At 41.6% G+C, this 21,518-nt stretch overlaps 1 protein-coding gene across 1 annotated transcript in view; it reads right to left on the bottom strand.

The window, feature by feature from the left end:
- Window positions 1-21,518, bottom strand: part of LOC133461213 (semaphorin-6D-like) — a 236,928-nt gene that overhangs the window by 190,461 nt on the left and 24,949 nt on the right. The window contains 1 exon segment of the mRNA XM_061742029.1: window positions 6,396-6,533. The gene's annotated coding sequence lies outside the window, so the exon portion shown is untranslated.

Genomic DNA, 21,518 nt, shown 5'->3' with positions numbered 1-21,518 from the left:
GGCTGGAGAGCAGCCGCAGGTACAGCCCAAACCAGCAGCTGGCCTCCTCACCTCAGCAGTTGACTGGGATCTACAAGTGGACTTGGGCAAGCAGCTCAAGTTTCCAGACCACGTCACAACAGCGTCTTTGAGGCCAGACATTGTGCTTCCATCAGTGTCTTCAAGGCAGGTGAACGGGTCGAAGTACCAGGAGCTGGTCGAGCAATGCCGAAGAAGAGGCTGGAAGGCTGTGAGCCCATTGAAGTAGCTGTAGAGGGTTTGCTGGCCGCTCACTGTGCAAGGTGTTCACGCTACTTGGCATTACGGGGGCTGCAAAAAGGAAAGCCATCAAGTCCACCATGGAGGCAGCAGAGAGATCCTCGACATGGCTTTGGATCAGGAGGAGCGATCTGTGGGCCAATGCTACTGTGACACAAGCCGGGGCTTGATCAACCCCGGCAGGGTCACCTGAAGGAGGGGGTATGATTGTTGAAAGACCCGAAACCCCCGATGATCTCAGACCCATCACTGATGATGTGTCCCAGTGCATCCTAGGATGTATCTTTCACACCTTTAAGGAGGGAATTTAATTAGACAATAGCAGTAAAAGCTAATGTAGTAGTTTAAGACTGTGTTTTCACTTATGTCTATAATTTCACTTGATATACAGACTATGGCCTTAGTACTGAACCGTGTTTATGTGTGTGGAATTACTGCAACAGAAACACACAGGCAGGTTACAGCAGGAGGCTGTTCTGCAGGTGTACAGTCAGTTTTGTGAAACATGTTAGAAGACACAAACTACTGCATCAACTCTGCTCATCACACAGCTTCCCAACATGCCAATAACAGTTGGCTATTAGATTATAACCTTTTTGTAATTGAAGATGTTCAAAAGGCAATAATTACTTTGACCTTAAAGCTTATATAATATACAATAGCCTGCCTTTACTAGGCGGAGAGACTCGAAAAATCCTGGTACTCAAATCAGTCAAAATACACAAAGCCATGTGCCTTTATTTGAGTAAATACTGAATCAAATAAATACTTGACTCAATACTTGAGTCATGCTGAATATCCTCACAGTACCACCCTCCGCCTTCCCTCCATCACACACTCGCCCTCCGCTTTCCCTCCATCACACACTCGCCCTCCACCCACTCGCTCGCTGCATGCGACACGGCTCAATGCGACACGGCTCAGTGGAAGCTATTTAGGTGGTAACATAGTGAACTTGTTGAGCTGTTATACTTTAATGTAGCACAACATAATGTACATTTCATGTCTTTGTTATGATTAGTTTGAAATGGCCCGTCCATACATCATTTTGACCGCATCTATGTTAGAAAGCAAGCACATTTTTCTAGGCTTGGTGCCTAGAAGAAGAAGAATTTTGTGTTGTGTTTAAGCCTACAGACACCACTAGTAGAAAGGGCAACTAACTGCCAGTCGATTTTAATTTAAACAATCTTCTTTTACACAATAATCGATAGTCCATTAACTGTTTACATCCCTACTTCTATTTTAAGAAAATTATAATCATGTTTGCAGTTCTGAGTACTTGTGTCCAGGTACTGAACATGTTTTGTCCTTGAATAATAACGTGGTGTTGTCCATAACCTTTGAATCATCTTTTGAAAATGGCGTTTTTTTTTAAACATTTTAACCTATATTTCAAATTCCAGGAGCTTTCAGGTAATGAAACATTGGTATTAATGAATGAGTCAAAATGAAAGAGTGCTCCATCATACCAAAGCAGACAGAAGGAGGAGAAGCACCAAAGTAGTATTGGTGTTTTTGGTCCAGATAATCTGGTTACATTTCTTTTGACAGAACAGGAAGTGAGATTTGAAACTGCCATTAAACTAAAACATGGCAAAAGAATATTTATAAAGGCTGGATTATGGTTCTGTGCTACACCAACGCAGAGCATACGCCGCTGCCGTGACGCCGTGACGCCGTCGTGAACCCTCCGGGTTATTTTAACACTATTTTCGTCAAATGTATCACTGCACATACATCTCATGCATGAACCTCAGTGAGGTCAGTATTTATCTGTGATACTTAAAAGCATTAATGAAGCATAATATGCAACCTGTAGCATGTTTTTTTCTTCTTTTTTTTTTCTTAATGTAATGAACCAAACCTTAGGCTACTGCAAAGAACTACTGAAAATACTATTGGAAACAATTTTTTAATTGCAACTGCATTAATTTAAAAAAAAAGTCATTCTGTCCATCAGGTTCAGTGCTTTGCATTAAAACACAGATGGGACTTCAATCATTAGAGACTAATTAAAAAAACATTACTAAAAAGTGTTATCACTGACTGACATTGAAAAGCTGTTAAACAAATAAAAGCCAAATGTGACCCTGGATGCAGTCTCAGTTTATGGCTTCTTACTGCGTAACAGGGTTTTCACACAGACACGTGAAGCATCTTTTGAAGACCATAACAAGAACTGAAAACCATTTTCAAAGAGGACACATGAATACCCAGATGCTAAAGTCCAATTAGACCTCTTCAGAGGAAGTCGTGTTGATTTTCTAAATGTCTTCTTCCTACTTTCTATGTACAAAAATTACCTTCTCTCAAGATGTAAGAAAGACGGAAATGTTTGCCATCATTTCAGCCCTAACTTGAACTTCTCTGACGTTGCTTCAATAAAAAATGACTTTGAAATGAAAAAAGACAACCATGAAACAGACCCACTGCTGGTCGTAGACGGATATCAGGGCAACTCTCAGCAAACTGAAGCTAGAAGCTGAAGCTGAAGATAGAGACAGGTCACCGGTCTGACCGTCCAAGTCAAACTTGATGTTCAATCTGGGAGTGCACACTTAACTCTGCTACTAGTCCTGAAAAAACCCACTGATACGGATGGTTTTGGCCTTTGTTGAGCTGGAAAATGTCTGTTGCATATCAACAACCAAATTAACTTTCTTCAACACAGTATAGAACAACATCTCAAACTAAACAGTTTATACGTAGCACAGGCTGACCACTCCTCGCTGCACCGCTGAGAACTCTGGCTCTGTTTAAAGTGAGCACAATGTCACTATACATCCTAACATAATACCTGCTACAATCACCATTGGCGGAGCATATGACACTATAAATGATTTTAGATTAGACCCCGTTATGTTCTCTGAACTAAAAACTCTGGGCGGTGTAAATGTTCCTGCCTCCCCGGGGCCTGAGGGGAGGGGAGTAAAACAGAGTCAGGAGGTGTTAGGAAGGGGAAGGCCCTGCTGTGTGTCTGCTGGAGAAGCTGGTGCAGGAGACGGAGCCCCATCTATGCTTGCCTGAAAAGCAACAGGATATTGATTTGCTTTGCCCCGAAATCATGTAGCACAAAATGAGAGCAGTCCAGTGGTAGTTGACCAGGTAGAGCTTCGTTCTGAGGCTCTTCGCTTGGTTAATGACCCCAGTTTCATTTCATGCAAAGCCACCGTCTGTCATTATAGTAGCCAGTTGCGTATTATGCCTAATAAGCCGATTTATGGCGTCCACGTCTCTGAGGGTGAGGAGCTGGCGGAAGCCTTCTTATCAATAAACCCAGGTCCTGCCATCCCACATCAGTTTGATTACATCAGACTGTAGCAACGTTTAATTGTGCCCTGGGGGCAGGTTATTGAGGGGCCACCTCGCCGCCCAACCCATGGCAGGTCATGTCAAAAGGACAGGCGCCGTGATAAATGAGGGTAATAAACAGGGTGTACAGCGATGTAAAAGGGGCTTATAAGAAACACCCGACAGTTGTCCTCCTAAAGAATGTGCATGGCCCATTCCGTCTACAGCAGAATCTGACAACAGCAGAGCCATTCCCACCCTGTGACAGTCAGCTGAAGTCCGGAAAGCACCGGAGTTCATGAGATCTGGATACACCTCACACACCTCTTCATTTTGAGCTTACTGTGAAACTAAGGTAAAAATTAATCATCCAAATAAATCTTGAAACAAAGCATGTTTTTTCCTCCACTTGGAATCCTTAAAACAAGCCTTTTTTGACATTGTTAAAACATATCCCAACATTATAGAAACATCTCCACTTTCCAAAATGTTCACCAATGTCCCCAAAATTCCACATTGACCTCAAAAAATGCCTTCTTCCTGCCACAATCAAGAAATGTGTTTCTTTTAGATCAAATAATAAGAAAAAACGAACTAAAAGTCATTATTTTGCACCACAATCCCTCTTTTTAACCAAAACATCCAAGTTCACGAAAATAAGTTGCTCCCAATTTTTAAAACATTCCCAGTTGCCTCCAGTTCATCAACATAACATCAACGTAACATCACTTCTACTATATCAAGTATCCCATTAAGTGTTTATAGAGAGAATAGCATTAAGTTTGTGATGATGTATCACGCACCTGTTGTGCTAATGATCCTGTTAGACAAGTTAATTAATGGGCTGATTAGCAGTTTCTCATATAAGAAGAACTGCCTTCACAAAAGCCGTCACTGTTAATCACGTGAAGTGTACATGTTAATGGATCTCCCCCAGTCCCGCTCACAATTACAGATTTACGCTGAAACACAAACACATCACTGAAGCTATCATTTAGATATGTGAGGTATGGAATAAATCAGCAATAGGTCATTCTAGAAGACAATCTCTCAAAATTATGTGTTACAGGCAATTTTTAAATGGTACGCAAACATTTAAAAATTATATATATATAAATAAGACAATATGATTTGCCGAAATTATTTGTGCAGATGTACAGCCTTCTTTTTAGACCTCAGAAATTTTAAATTATTTAGAGGCCTTTGATATTAATGATATAAAGCTCCTGAAAGCAACTGCTTTATTTTCCAAATACCATAGCTTACATATTAAGTCTGGTCTATGTTTAGCATTTCTGGCTTGTATAAACTGTTTTATCTCTTATCCAGAATATTATCAGATTGTATGCCGTTTCAAGTTCAAGCAGGTCTTAAGCCTCCACTTTTCCCGTGGGATTTCTGCACTACCTTCAGGCATCCAGGGAAAACTCCCGACTTCACCAGCGCACGCGTCTGCACACACACACATCCTGACGCCCATACTGCAGAAAAGCTGAAGTATTTACTCATTAATTTCACTGGAGCTTGTCAAGTCATATTCACATACACAAGAAGCAAGTGGTAGTTTATGTGTCTGATTATTTGTCAAGGATGGAACACATGTGTCTTCCCAGGAAACCATTTCTTGGACTGAACTTCTTAACTCAGTTCTGACGCCCAAGAAATGTACTATTATGCGCTCATATGTAAGAGATGAAGTATTTCATCTGACAGCAAAGAAGGGGAATAAATGGTTTATTTTTGACCTGGTCTTGCACCATTTTGTCTTTTCCTGAAAGCTCTACTTGACAATAAATAATACATTTCCTGCGCATGCACTGAACCTACTATAATGGGTTCTCCACATAGGAAGCAAGCCGTGAACTACATTTATCAAATTCTCAAAGCAGATTTTGTGATAAAATAGCTTTGTATTTTTCTGCAATGGTCTTCTTTTCAATAAGCTGCCAACCACTCATGTATGATTGTTTGATGTTTAACTCATCCTTTAAAGAAGGCTGTCAAAAATATTTACCCACTAGATTACACACTGCTTCAATAGTTGTATTAATGTTTCAAAAAGCCAAACAGACAACACTATTAGTAAATATAAGCTTAAAAATGATTTGCTTACTTTCGAACACCCTTCAATTTATTGAAAATAACCTTTTCAGGCATGTTAGTCACACATACTGTACCACAGAACAACATTTTGGCCAATAAATTCTCCCTTAGTCATGGTATGTCCACTAATCACACATGTCATAAAGGGAAAAACCTAGATATTTCTTTTATTCGTTAATGGACTTCGTTAATGGACAAAGATGCATACATATCGTAATAAATCATGAGCACAAAGCCATTAACATGTGGAGACTCATTTCCTAATTAATTTGGTAAAATATAGATTTGTTCTTATACCAATATTGAACATACTGCCAAAAATACGGACATTGATATCAGTGAGTATTTATGTCTACATTCCATCTGATACCATGACCAAAATCTTGTTTAGCCTCATCATTCAGTTAGCAATATCAATTTATTTGAGGTTTGAAAAGTCTTCCAAACACACTGTAAGATGCTCATTATGCTATACGCCATACTAAAACCTGTACAAAGCAGTAGATGTCTTCTTCATAGACGTCCAGCCCCTGTTGGTTATTGAAAATGTTGAAGTTCCGACACTTCTTTATATAATAGATATAATGTGTTTTCTCTGGCGTTATTTAAAAATCATATTTTATATTATATTATACATATATACATGGCAAATGAATACAATCTTTAAATTCAAGCTTATGATCAAAGAAAAGAAGAAATGAAATAAAAGAAAAGTGTAAAGTGAAATAAAAACCCCTTACCTTGACTTGAGGACTGTCTGAGCAGCAGCAGCCTCAGGGCAGATCCAGTCAGGGGGAGAAATGTCCAAATCCAGGAACCAGTACTCCACACTCCAAAGGAACTTTGAATCCCAATTCTCTCATGCATTTATAAATCTGCTGAGAGAAGGTGAAGAAAAGGGAGAGATAGATTCAGGAGAAAGTATCTTATCCAGATGCATTGTGAGATAAGTTCAGGTTTCCCCAAGAAATGGGACACAAAGAGATCAGAATACGGCTGGCTGGCATGACAGAAGGCTCTGCTCTCTCAGGGGCCAAATATCACACGCCAACACTTCCTTGATACCGACTGCAGCCTCTCCATGTCCTGCACTTTTAACAACATTACCTTTTACTTATGAAATGTTAACTTTTGACATGCAGAACAGTATCTGGCCCTAAAATCCTGACTTGTAGAAAGGAGATGCAGCACAGATTTATCAAACACAAGGTGCATGTGAAGAAATGAGGGCATTCAGAAAAATGTGTTGTTCGTATGGAAGAGTACTACCATGTACAAGCAAGTTATTAGCATATTAAAACAAGTCTTTTGTAACATCAAATCTATTCAGGAGTTCTCTCACAATAATCTAACTTCCTTAACGAGTTAACGATCCAAGGACCAACTAGTGTGCACGACTACACAACTACTACACAACTACTACACAACTACGGAGCAAACATGGTCTCAGCTGTTTTACTTAAAGGGGACCTATTATGAAAAACATGTTTTTTCTTGCTTTAACATATATAAAGTGGTCTCCCCTCAACCTGCCAACTCAGAGAAGGAGGAAAGCAATCAAATTCTGCAGTGTCTGTACAGCCGCCCGGATGAGCCGTCCAGTGTCATGTGACTTCTACGAGCAAATAAGATTCTGCTCCTGTCGTTACATAACGTGTTACGGAGCTCTATTAGTACCGTAATACATTTTTCTTCTGTTTATGGTTTCAGATCTTCCAAGCACCTGAATCTGTTCAACGACACCTTCAGAAGACGCACGGTCCTTCCTTGAGCCAGCAATAGTGCATACATGTTATTTATATACAACTTATGTTCTTTTATTTTTTTTTTAACAATAAAGTTGCCATTTGTGAACATTCAGTGTTGTGATTTCTTTACAGTTAACATGGTTCATTTGTCTTGTAACATAAGAAATGAAATGATGAGGAATCGGAGTAAATAACTGTGGTGTAACTGTTTAGAATTCAATTAAATCTTCCTGTGTGAATTAGTGTGAAGACGAGGTGACCCGTTCCCTCTTCAGGTGACTAAAGGCTGATTTATGGTTCCGCGTTTCACCAACGCAGAGCCTACGGCGTAGGGTACGCGCCGATTTAACACAGAACCGTAATTCAGGCTTTAAGATCCGTTTACACCTTGTTACTGAATGCGAGCGTCCGACTATCACGTCGAGCTGCGTGACATCGGACGCTCTCTGTCCACACTGAATACGTTAAACTCTCTCTGTCCACACTGAAACCGTTAAACTCTCTCTGTCCACACTGAAACCGTTAAACTCTCTCTGTCCACACTGAAACCGTTAAACTCTCTCTGTCCACACTGAAACCGTTAAACTCTCTCTGTCCACACTGAAACCGTTAAACTCTCTCTGTCCACACTGAAACCGTTAAACTCTCTCTGTCCACACTGAAACCGTTAAACTCTCTCTGTCCACACTGAAACCGTTAAACTCTCTCTGTCCACACTGAAACCGTTAAACTCTCTCTGTCCACACTGAAACCGTTAAACTCTCTCTGTCCACACTGAAACCGTTAAACTCTCTCTGTCCACACTGAAACTGTTAAACTCTCTCTGTCCACACTGAAACTGTTAAACTCTCTCTGTCCACACTGAAACCATTAAACTCTCTCTGTCCACACTGAAACCATTAAACTCACGGCCAGTTAGGACAACCCAATAGAAAATAAAGCAACGGAATTGATTTTGTCACAGAAGTTCGATTGCATGGGACACGCTTTAATAGTGTACGGAGCCGCTGCTCTTCTCCCCGGAGAGGCTTTGTTGCCTCCCCTGCTACACGTCATTCAGGCAGCCAATCAGCACAGAGCCTCATTATCATAGCCCCGCCCCCTCAGAATCCCTCATAGAGAAGGAGGTTAGAAACGGTAAAACAAGAGACACAATGTCCCACAGGCTGAATTTCTGATTTATGTAGAAAAAACAAGCTTTTGATTGTTTTTAAGACATTCAAGGCCTGTTTAAAATATACATTAAATGTCATAATAGGTCTCCTTTAAAGACTAGACGTGCCTGCGGTGCCTTGGTCACTGGGGGCACAAATCAGGTGTCATTCAGAAAGAAGCTGAAGCCATTTTTTTTTTTAATGCAAGGAAAAACACTCACTATTTAGTGTTTAAGAGCGAGTTCTGAATTTTGTTTTGTTTTGAGCCTGTTTATTTTTGATAGGTACCTCCTGCAAATGGACACACACAGGGTCAGACCTACATCCCCTGTTTTGTGTGTGTGCATGTGCATGTGTTGTTTCTTGACATAGATGTATTCCCTTGCTGCCTTTCAGTCAGAAACCACTGTGCCTCAGTAGATTCCCTGTGAAACGGACAAATGTTTACGATTTTAATGTATTCCAGGTGTAAACACGTCATGTACCAGAGGAGAACTTTGACGTGTACAACATATTGGAAAGTCCACCCAGTCAAGTACAGCATTAAACAACACCAGCTCAGGAATCAGACCTGAAGCTCAACTTCACACGCATGTCCGTCCTTTTTGGCGCGAGGCTGCTGCTGCTGAATAAATCAACTCTTTATTTCAGTTCCACCAAACTGAACATGCAGCACAGCGCAGTAACCCAGTCAGAACATCAAATTAGGAACTAGAAAGACATGGAATTGCATAAACTCGTGAAACAAACGCAAGCTGAAATTGCAGAAGCTGATTCTCAGCTTTTGGAGCTTGATAAACAAAGGGAACTCTACAGATTTCTTACTTTAATGAGATTATGTTATAGTCATAAAATGTCACACCTTAGTAATATTTTACTCTGTTTTGATACCAAAAACATGACGTGTTGTGGATTTCAGCTCTAATCATCTTCCTATGAGGGAATTTTCGAGTTCGTTTCAGTTGTAGAACATTTACAGCGATCTGAAAGAAGAGAGCAAGACACGTAACATCTTTTAAATCATTTCTCGCTTAAAGGAGCATGAGGCAGGATTTATGAAAAAAATGCGTACACGTTTTAAGTTTTCTAGTAATAATGTCAGATGAAGCGTTCCAAACCAAAAAGAATGAGCCCTCTAGTCAGTGGGGGAACGTTATGTCTACGGGCCCCAGTGCAAGACCGATGTACGGGCCCTTTAGTATGTCGCACTGTACATTGAGACGCAAACTGCAGGACAACGTCTTTAACTGAATAGACCTACTCACTCACGGTGGCTAGACTAGACTTTAATATCATAAGCGTGCGGTGACTCTTATCCACTGAAACATTCCCTTGCTGAGTAAAAGTTTATATCAACATTAATACATCGCTGCACATTCACTTTACAATCAGTAGAAAACAAAAAGTAATGTAAAATAAAACCTCATTCAATTACGCGTTGCATGCTGGGAGCTCCGCCTCTCCCCCTTCAATACATTATAGGCTACAGCTGTGCTGTATTGACCAGCGTCTTTGCTGCTGGAAGAAGTGATTCTTACAGATATATATATTTTTAACTTTAAATTAGTTCTGAGTTCTCGTTCTCCAATGGATATTTGTTACAAATGTGAATTCTATTTTTGGCTGTTGCATAATGGAGTCACAAGAGTGCACTGTGACAAAAAGCAGGTATATGGAGCTGTCTACTGTCTGTGGTGCTGAAATGAGCAAACAACGCAAGCTATTTTAAGTTACGGTAAATGAAAGTGCTTTATTGTCATTGTACAACCCCGCATTTTTAGCACCGGTTAATCTCGTCTTGTCACATGATCAATCCTGATTGGTCGACTCGACATGCAGCATACACATATTACCCATAATTAATCTCTGCATAACGTGATATATCTTTTTTCATCACGTTTTGAGTTTGTGTCAGTGTTATTATATTTTCTCTATATAAAATAACAAAGTACACTAATACTGTGATTCATTGACTTTTTCTCCAACCGAAGTGGTGACACCATGACCCAGATGAACGTGTACAATACATATTAGAGGAGATGATGTATAAATTACCGCGAGTGCGGGCTGTCCTCCCATTGAGGCGGTTACGTTAATGACGTGTGAATGGGGCTCATGTAGGACTTCTCTAGTCACAAGTTATTTACGGGGCCCGCTCGCACTCATCATGGGCCCGTGACGGGCCCCCTGGCGTGCCGGGCCCCAGTGCAGCTGCACTGCCTGCACTGTCTATAGCTACGCCGCTGCCTCTAGTGTATCTCTCCTTTGCCTTGAACAGGCTGTGTGCTGCAAAATGTGCTGCAATTCTGGTCCCGAATTTCCCGCACTGTCCTGCGGATGTGACGTCACATGACGCTGCTTGCGCGTTCTCGGCGGCGCTCGGCTTGGATACAGGAAGAAGATGAGCGCGGTGGATCCAAACTTCTGTTTGGGTAGACATGGATTCTTCCACAGCCAGCAAACGACCGGGTAAACAACTCAGTCACATCACCTGCAGTGCTGTGAGGAGTCCGTGCGCGCTCCCGTGCCGGCTTCGCTGTTGGCTGCAGGAACCCCGACGGCCGTCGTGGCGCTAATGAGTCTCACTTCTTATTCTTGCCTCATGCTCCTTTAACCCAAAGAAAGTGTACAACACACCCAATGGTGCAGAAGCCAAAGTTTACCAACACCAACACATACACCACGGTAGTTTAAACAAATAAAAATATAGAGTTAAAACAACCACGGTTCTCTACTCTGTCCTCTACTGTGTACAAACGCTATTATTTTTACTTACAAACTCATTTTTGGTCACTGTGTATTACACTGATAAAAAAATACAGACAACAACAAAAGATTGGGTATAGGGCAAGTGCTAATATCCAAAAATTGACAAAAGAAATATGCAGTTGCTGCAAAAGACCAGGACAGAATTCCCCAGTCCCATCAGGTGTTTTATGACAGTCGTAGGGACAGAAGACCATGAGAACTACAGGACACCTCAAGTTATCACATAGATACTTTGAAAAGTCATTGTTTTCTTAAAATAGTTTGGAGACCTCAAAGAGGGACATTTTATTGAGTACTGAACATAATGCTACAAAGAAAATGAAAAATAAATAAGTGACATAAAAGATTCAAAGACATTATGGGACTTAGAAGGACAAAGCTAAAACCAGTGAAATGAGGACATATCTATGAAAGTCTGGCAAAGACTGCAAAGACTGAATAACCTGTCATTGAATTTGAAAATAAAGTCAAAGAAAAACCTGAATTACTCTCAGATAAGTTGGGGTTGACCATATAACAAGGACTTCAGACTCGGAGTGAGAAAACAAGGGAATTAAGTGAAAAATGACTGTGTAGTTAAGCACATGCTGGAAGCCCTTATTCAAATTTCTGCTTCATGCAAACTCGCTGGTTGAATCAGATTTGATTGTGATTTGATTGCTAGGAGACGAAATGGCCCTCTTACGAGAAAGCTGAACTCCACATGGTATCTGTGCTGGAAACGTACTGAGAAAAAAGAGAGCGAAACAGCCTTCATATCAAACTCCTAATAAAAACTGAGCTCTCCAAAATGAAATAGTGGGCTGAAAGAAGCAGAGTCCCAATGCCAATCATAACATATCTATGTGTATTAAGTTATTTTATCCAGAGGACAAGAGCGCTCACAATTTAAAAAATAGAAACACAATAGAGGGACAAACCTATATGAAACTCAGGACCTGTCTTTTTTTCCTTCTACCTATCAAGTGATGCCTGAACAAACACAGCCCTCAAAGTGAGTTTAATTTTTAATGTACGCGCTTTAACAAATGCTTTTAATGTTACTGAGAATGTCAGTGAGGCCCCATTATGTTCAGTGCACCCAAGCGAGTCACGTTTACTTGCTCAACTTTGGGTTTGATACAAAAATATCATTAACATGCAGAAATGAAAAATGAATGATATGTATTGCCCTCCACTGTATTATCAGCATATAACCCACCGTCCGTCCCGGCGCACGCACGATGGAAAAGACGATACAGCTGAATGAGAAACCTATCAAGAAAAATTCTGTCAGTCATCTGAGACAAAAAAAAAGATGCCAACATTTAAAACAAAAATCAGAAATGAATATTCAGACAAATAAGGACAGAATGATTCAGAAAGATCACCTATGGCCTTCGTCCACCAGGCAGTACAGCTCAGCACCTCGTTATCTGCATTTCCATCATCACACAAAAACCTAAATGAACCGGGTCTGGTTCCTGGCAGTCTTGTGTTGGGGTGCCAGACCCAGAGGGGCTGTATTCTTAAAGGGGACCTATTACGAAAAACACGTTTTTTCTTGCTTTAACATATATAAAGTGGTCTCCCCTCAGCCTGTCAACTCAGAGAAGGAGGAAAGCAACCAAATTCTGCAGTGTCTGTACAGCCGCCCAGATGATCCATCCAGTGTCATGTGACTTCTACGAGCCAATAAGATTCTGCTCCCGTCGTTACATAACAACGGGAGCAGATTTCCATAGGTCGTCCTCCGCTGCTGAAACCACGCCCACAACTAACTCCACCGGCCGGAGCTTCCACCATTGTTCAGAAGCGGTGACTGTTTCAACCAGCCCCCGGGTCTCGCACTCAGAAGGCGCGCCGATTTTTTCCAGTGGCCAGCCGTGGTACTGCAACAAAAAATCCCATGGGGCCCAGAAAGCTTTTTTCCCCATAGACCGCAATAGTAAAAGAGAAGTCTCTAAAACTGTTCACAGGACACCTCCAGCTGTAATTACTGGCAATTACTAATCTTTGTATTCTATATTTTTAAGTCATGGACTTTATCAGTCAAAAATGTTTTATAACGGCCAGAAAAGTCAAAGAAAAGTCTCTTTCTGGGCGTGACGTCACGGCTGACGTCACAGCTGTGTCCGTGCATTCCACGGATTAATATATATTATGTAATTATATTATATTAATACATTAATAATATATGTAATACTATACATGTAATAATATACATTAATTCATATATTATATTAATACATATTATATTAATATTCGCGTCATTGCCCCGGGGCATGATGGGAGGCCCCAGAGCATCATGGGAGGTGACTCAACTGTGCATGCTCTATGGGCCAGTGTATGCGGAAGTAAACCCGGAAGTCAGAGATTTTTTCAGCGTATGCGCTGGCTGAGATAAATGCATTGAAATGAATGGGCGGCCATTTTCAATTTCCCATCCAGCTCTATAATACATCCATGGTTTCAACAACGAGGGACATTTTTGCATCGACATTTACCCTCATCAAAGGATCAGAACCAACAGTACGGACCCGGCAACTGCACACGAGTCAGCGGTAAGTGACGTTAATTTTTTATGTTATTTATATTTGTTTACAAGTATGATCTTTGCATGGGCTAAGTATTTAGCTTAGCTCCGGTGTTACTCCAGGTTACGGAGCTCTATTAGTACCGTAATACATTTTCTTCTGTTTATGGTTTCAGATCTTCCAAGCACCTGAATCTGTTCAACGACACCTTCAGAAGACGCACGGCCCTTCCTTGAGCCAGCAATAGTGCATACATGTTATTTATATACAACTTATCTTCTTTTATTTTTTAACAATAAAGTTGCCATTTGTGAACATTCAGTGTTGTGATTTCTTTACAGTTAACATGGTTCATTTGTCTTGTAACATAAGAAATGAAATGATGAGGAATCGGAGTAAATAACTGTGTTGCGCGTTTCACCAACGCAGAGCCTACGGCGTAGGGTACGCGTCGATTTAACGCAGAACCGTAATTCAGGCTTTAAGATCCGTTTACACCATGTAACTGAATGCGAGCGTCCGACTATCATGTCGAGCTGCGTGACATCGGACGCTCTCTGTCCACACTGAAACCATTAAACTCTCTCTGTCCACACTGAAACCGTTAAACTCTCTCTGTCCACACTGAAACTGTTAAACTCTCTCTGTCCACACTGAAACTGTTAAACTCTCTCTGTCCACACTGAAACTGTTAAACTCTCTCTGTCCACACTGAAACTGTTAAACTCTCTCTGTCCACACTGAAACCGTTAAACTCTCTCTGTCCACACTGAAACCGTTAAACTCTCTCTGTCCACACTGAAACTGTTAAACTCTCTCTGTCCACACTGAAACCGTTAAACTCTCTCTGTCCACACTGAGACCGTTAAACTCTCTCTGTCCACACTGAAACCGTTAAACTCTCTCTGTCCACACTGAAACCATTAAACTCTCTCTGTCCACACTGAAACCATTAAACTCACGGCCAGTTAGGACAACCCAATAGAAAATAAAGCAACGGAATTGATTTTGTCACAGAAGTTCGATTGCATGGGACTAGGGTTGCAAAGGGGTGGAAAATTTCCGGTAAATTTCCGGAAACTTTCCGGAAACTTTCCATGGGAAGTTAAGCTGGGGAATTTTGGAAATATTCCAAATTGGAAACTTTCCATGGGAATTATGGGAATTTATGGGAATTATTGGGAATTTATGGGAATTAACTGGAAATTGGGGGTAATTTAAACAAACTGTATCATATCCAAACATTAGCACCTAACTTACCAGCTAGCTAGCTACTGTGTTAATACATTTTTATTTAATATTTGCAAGTTAAACATTAATACCATTATAGATCAAATATATTTACCCCATAATATTATCAAAACTTACTTGACTTTATATAGTCCGTGGGCTCAAATGTTTGGCTTCAATAGTCTTGTGCTTTGAGCTCAAATGTGTGGCCTCCAGGCTTCAAGAAATCACCTGTGCATGTGATGGAGGAATGCACAGTGCCTGTAGGGGGCGTGGCCTCAATAGCCCTGCAGTAAGCAATGTGCTGTGTGCATGTGATTGAGGAGTGTACTTGCATTAAATCTGGTTGTTTTAGCCAAGACTATGCTACAATATATTTCCCCCAACTATATTTAAGTTCCCTGTTAAGGGCCAACCTTCAATTCTGTAAATTTCCTATTTATTCCCGTTAATTCCCATATATTCCCGTTAATTCCCATGGAAAGTTTCCAACTTTGAAAATTCCCGGAATTTTGCAACCCTACATGGGACACGCTTTAATAGTTTACGGAGCCGCTGCTCTTCTCCTCGGAGAGGCTTTGTTCCCTCCCCTGCTACACGTCATTCAGGCAGCAAATCAGCACAGAGCTCATTATCATAGCCCCGCCCCTCAGAATCCCTCATAGAAAAGGAGGTTAGAAACGGTAAAACTAGAGACATGGCCCACAGGCTGAATTTCTGATTTATGTAGAAAAAACAAGCTTTTGATTGTTTTTAAGACATTCAAGGCCTGTTTAAAATATACATTAAATGTCATAATAGGTCTGCTTTAAACCCTGCCAGAGGTGTACTGGTTGACGAAGGATCATCTCCTCCATATGATTAGAGATAAACACTGGTGTGGACTCTCAAGGGTTATCCAAGGCACCTGGACTTTCCATTCGTTCTTGAACATGTTTCAACCTCCATCCAGAAGGCGTAGAAAATCTCCAGCCTATTGGAACCGACGATGCCTTCTGGATGAGGGTGAAACGTATTGAAGAACAAACAGTCCAGTGGTCTTGATTCAAGCCTTTGAGAGTTTTTCTCAAACGAAGCTCAGCTTGTTCCTGTTCAGGTAAAGAGTAAGGCGAGCTACATGCCCTCCAGTGTTGTCCTTTCTAACCCCAGTTGCATCATCCCTTGATTTTAGGTGGAAACCTGGCTGAAGAAACTCAAAAAACAGCCACACGAAAACATGAAACGACCATAAGACTACACCAGTAAAGACAAAAACTAGAATATCATGAATGAAAACATTTAATAATTAACGAAGAGCAGTGAGGGAGATGAAAAATGTCCTTTGATCCACCCTTTAACGTGTTATTTGCAAACAAATGAGAAGTGCACAAAACACATCATTACTGATCATTTACAGTCAAATAAATGTGAAGCCGTGGTAGATCACTCATCCACCACACTTCAACAGTTGGAACAAAAATAATCTGTGTTTCCATCAGGCAAGATAGTGTGTTTGACATAAACACTCCATTCACTGTGAACAAATGCTTTTCTGTGTAAAACAGGTAAATCTGCTGCTGCTTATTAACAGAAGATTATGAATAAAGGGGCTAATCCATGATTTGCTCCGATCATGTGGGTTCTGTTTGTGCTTGGACCTTGGCAGGCTCTTAGTTGGGAGCGGAGCTTCAAAAGGAAAGCTTAAGGGTTTCAGGGCCGGCAGCAACCACCATTTGTTCAGGTTGAGCTGTGGTCAGAACTGGCTCTTAACTAATGCTGTTGAACCATGTATGAAATAAACCTCGACAGCAAGGGGAGGAGAACAAGCCTCTGCTTGCTACAATGTTAAAACCGGGATCAAATTCATTCTTATAGCTAGAAAGAGAACCAAAATACTTGGCTTGTCTCAACTCAACTGGAGCTGGCACCGTCTAAAGGTTCACAAAGACAGAAATACAACACTGTGTTTGTTTGTGAGTCTGCAGTTTGAAGGACTGAAAAAGTGCAACAAGAAGCTAATAGATAAATTGCATAAAGATGCAAGGAAGTGGCAGGATGAGTGGTCAAATGAAAGGTCAAGCAGCGTCCACAGGCTGAAACACACACAGCTGGAGTGTGAAATGCACTGCAGTCGTCCCGCACCCGTTTGGCAGCGGATAGATGTCGGTAGCCTGGAGGTCAGCCAACACACACACACACAAACAGGTCAGCTTAACACGCTTTATACTTCCACTGCAACTTTCAGACTCCACTCCAGCATTCCTAAACACTGCATATAATGCCAAGAAAACATGTGGAAACAAATACAGGTGCTGTCTTTTCCGACAAAACCAGAGCATCTCTGAGGCTGCATAGTGCACATTCCAACACGTCAAGACAAATAAAGTTACTCCTCCACAGCGACAACTTCATCTGCAACAGGGTTTATTTTCCTTCTTCTTCTTCCCTGATTTTAAATTCAGCAGCAGGAAAGACTTGGACACTAAGGGGGGGATGAACAAAAATCCCTGAGAAATCTGTCAAATGTGATGGATTGTCAGTGACTGGTGTGGATGGACGTCATCATCGCATCCTGATTTACACCTTGGGCGTGTGGATCCGTGTGGATGGATGGCTATCGCCTGCCCCATGTAAAGGTCAGACCAATGAAATGGCACCGAGCAGCGGGACACGTGTCGGAATCGCTCGCCGGCTTGCTGCAAAGACATTTCATCTATCTTCATCTGAGAGCCCCGATTTACCAGAGACCTGGGTGACCCTCTGCAGCGCGGCAGAGGAGAGATGAGAGACGGAGAGAGGGGACGTCTGAGCAGGAAAGCGGAACGAGTACAAAAACAGGACAAGAAGAAAGAGAAGGAGAAAGCTGGGATGGATGTCTGTGTGTGGGTGTGCAGACAGGCAGAACATGGAAACACAGAAAGGGAGATGACATAGACACAAATACACACTTAAGAAACAAATGGATGTAAAAGAAGAAAATGTCAAGCCCAAAACACAAAAATACTCTGCAACAAGCAATCATTCTGCTTCTGTTACAGCACGCTCGCTCTGTTCGATAACAATATATGTGTGTCGTGGAGACTTAGTCTACATGACAGGCTCATCCTTCAATCACAGGCTGCCAACCCACATCTCTGCAAGAACAACCACTGCTGAGTGTTTCCATGAATGAGTGCAACAGAAAAACACCATTAACTGCATTGTTGAACCACGACATGGTTAAGATGCTGACCATCTACAAACAGAAAGGAAAAGCCACGCAACGTAGTGAAAAGTCAGTCAAGCTCTTCAGTAAAATATTCAGATTCTGTCCTGAAATTAAGTGTCTTTCTACTTCTCTTTGCTATGTTTACTGTCATTTTATGTCAAAGGATTTTATTTTTACATACCCGATGACAAGCTACCCCTGTAACAATCTCCTCACAAGTGCAAAGCTGCAAATCCAAATGTTACATTTTAGCATGAAAACTCTCAGCGGAAACAGGACATTAAAATGTAAAAACATTATGAAGGTTCCCATTTTCCTGCCACAAAGATTTGGAAATTGAGAAGTTAAATGTATGAGAGTACAATGGAAACATATTCTAAGAACTAAGGATCACAACCATCACTATGACTTTTACCATGAAATCTTTAACTAAAGTCAGATATCTGATTAATGCATAAAATGTATACATTTCCATGATGGTTAATTACTAATCTAGCGGAATAAAGCTGCAGGTTGTGATTGTCTTGCTGCAGCTCCTGCACCGGCCACCTATCCACAAACCAGCAGCCTCTCTCCAACCTAATCCTGAGCCTGAAGCAGTTCCCGGTGGAATAAAATACTTCCTTTCTTTCTTCTAGTACCTGTAAAAAACATCTAATTAATCTTCCTTCAGTAAATATAAACAAACCACTGGAACATCTGACATGTTGGAAGTCCAGGAGAGACTGTTCCTGGCCAGCATCAGTGAGCAGAACAGGCCCGTTTCAAGATGCACTGATGTTTGCATATCGTCATGGCGCTGAAACCGGAGACAGCACAATCTTCCTGCTTGAGCAAGCCCATTTACATCTGGACAAAGCAGGCAGCACTTTGAGGATCATGTTGTTTTGTTTGTCCAGGACGTTTACAGCCATTCATCCTGAACCGTTTTGTAAAATGGTCCAGAAAATGTCGACTGATGACTCTATTAGCTCATGGACTAATGACTGAGGGGCAAACAGAGCAGAATTAGCGAGGCTGAGGGGTTATGTGTCTGACCCGGTGGTCAGAACCACACCAGAACCACAGGGGATCGCATGCATGTCCTTTCATTCTGTTCCATTCAACGTTGTTTTGCGAGTGAGTGTAAGGGCCAATCCCAGTACACCCCCTACTTTCTACCACTAGCCCTCCCTCACTACCACTAGCCCTAAAAAAGAAGGGACAGATTTTAGGGCACTTGAAATCTTCCCAGGGCCCTGTCCCAATACTCCCCCTACTCCTACTTTTTGCACCACCCCTAAATGTAGCTACGTCACTGCGTGGTTTACGTTCGGGTACCTAAGCGACTGCGTAGTTACGTTTGCACAAACTTCACACCATATCAGGAAGCCCAGAGATAAAAGCTGTTTTAATTTCAGCTGTAGCGCTGTTAATATGCCACTTTATTAAGTTTTAATATTTTTTCAGGCATTAAGATCCCCAACCTGGGCTCAGTTTATCCAAATAACGCCTGTTAAGAAATTTGATCTGATGTTTTTGGAGAAGAGCCGCCGGCTCGGAGCAGCAGCAGCAGCTGTTACCATGGTAACAGCAGCAGCTCATGGCCCGGTCAACCTGCACCGTCGTCCTGGGGAGAAACCTGCAGCTCTGTGGAGAATTACCGCTGGCTGAAATAAATCATTTAGGAAGATAAATGTTGGTTTAATAGATGAAATCTAACAGTTGTAGCTCCGAAAATTTCGAGATGAGGACAGCCTGCCGGCTCGGGAGCTGATTTAGGTTTCCGCGTTAAATCGACGCATAGCCTATGGCATAGGGTACGGTGTAGGGTACGGCGTACGGCGCGCGCCGCCGCGTAACCTACACGTAGGCTCTGCGTTGGTGTAACGCGGAACCATAAATCAGCCTTTATTCTGGCGAGTCTGAAAAAGACTTCGCAACAACGGGCAAACGAGTGATTATGTACAATCACTGAGTGAATATTATGAAAGTAAAATATATATTTCTCGCTAGAAATGTAATCAAAACACATTTTTATGCAGAAACTAACTCAAAATATTGATTTTATTCACTAAAAAATAAGAAATGTCCGCCATGTTTTTTTTTTGATTCAGTCCGCAAATGACGACGAAAAGCATTCTGGGAAATTTTTCTGGCCCTAGATCAGCTAGTGAGGATCTGAAATCCCTCAATCTGTAGGGACAGATTCATAGCCACTACACGCGTTTTCCGCACTCCCTCTAGATGCAAAGAGGAATTGGGACACCACTACCCTCACGGGAATGTGCAAAATTTAGGGGTAAGGATTAAAAGTAGGACTAGGGGAGGGGGATTGGGACAGGGCCTAATTCTTGTGCAATGTTGCCCACAAGACTTCTTTTTAATCAGCACCACTCTCCGAGAATATCGTCCGAGGAGAATTCTCTTCAAAACAAAGAATAATATCTCTTTCTCTATCTTTAGTTTCGGGCAAATTATTGCGACTGCCGCGTCGGCTGATGCAAAAATAGTCAACAGAAGACCAAATAGCAGCTGGTCATTCAAATGGTCATGTGACTGACTACGTCACATCCAATGATAGAGACGTACAAATGTGAAAAAAGTGTTCCCATCACAGTTTTGCGCTAAACTGTCTGAAAATCTACCTCATGAAAGCATAAAATAGGGGGTTGGGACATTTGCCAGTTTTTCTCATTTTGGCATCTCCAGGTTTTTTATTTGCAATATTTAGGTGTGGCACTATTCAAGTGGTACTGGAAACTAACTCAGCAGAAATGGAGGTGCTGAAAACACGGAGCCCGAGACCTTCAGTGTTTGCAGCTGCTGATCACTAGAAATGTGAGGGGGAGAGCAGCTTTATCTCCAGTCATCTACTGGGGCAGCAGCAACAGAGCTGTTAACAACTCTGACAGAAACTCGGCTGGAGAGCTGTCCGAAGCAAAGGTGTCAAACAGAGAAGCTGGTCAAAGCCGTAAATGTGAAAAATAAAATCTTATTTCCTGACAGATTCATGATGTTGACACTCTTAGAAGCACACACGATGAAGCAATCAATATTCTTCCATCAATAACTGTTCCCTACACCTCCCACATAACAAATGACAGTTAAATCCCCGGCCGTGAGGACAGTTTTCCCTTCACGTAGGATTGGACTGCCGGCTCATATTACAAGAGCACAACTGACTTCACATGAAGATTTTGAAACAATAAACATGACTGCACTCTAATTTCTAATAACTGATGCAGACCAGGAGACCATTAGGTCTGCTTTCTGATAT

Source organism: Cololabis saira, chromosome 15 (genome assembly GCF_033807715.1).
Source record: "Cololabis saira isolate AMF1-May2022 chromosome 15, fColSai1.1, whole genome shotgun sequence".
Lineage (NCBI taxonomy): Eukaryota > Metazoa > Chordata > Actinopteri > Beloniformes > Belonidae > Cololabis > Cololabis saira.
This window is presented reverse-complemented; position numbering and strand designations above follow the sequence as displayed.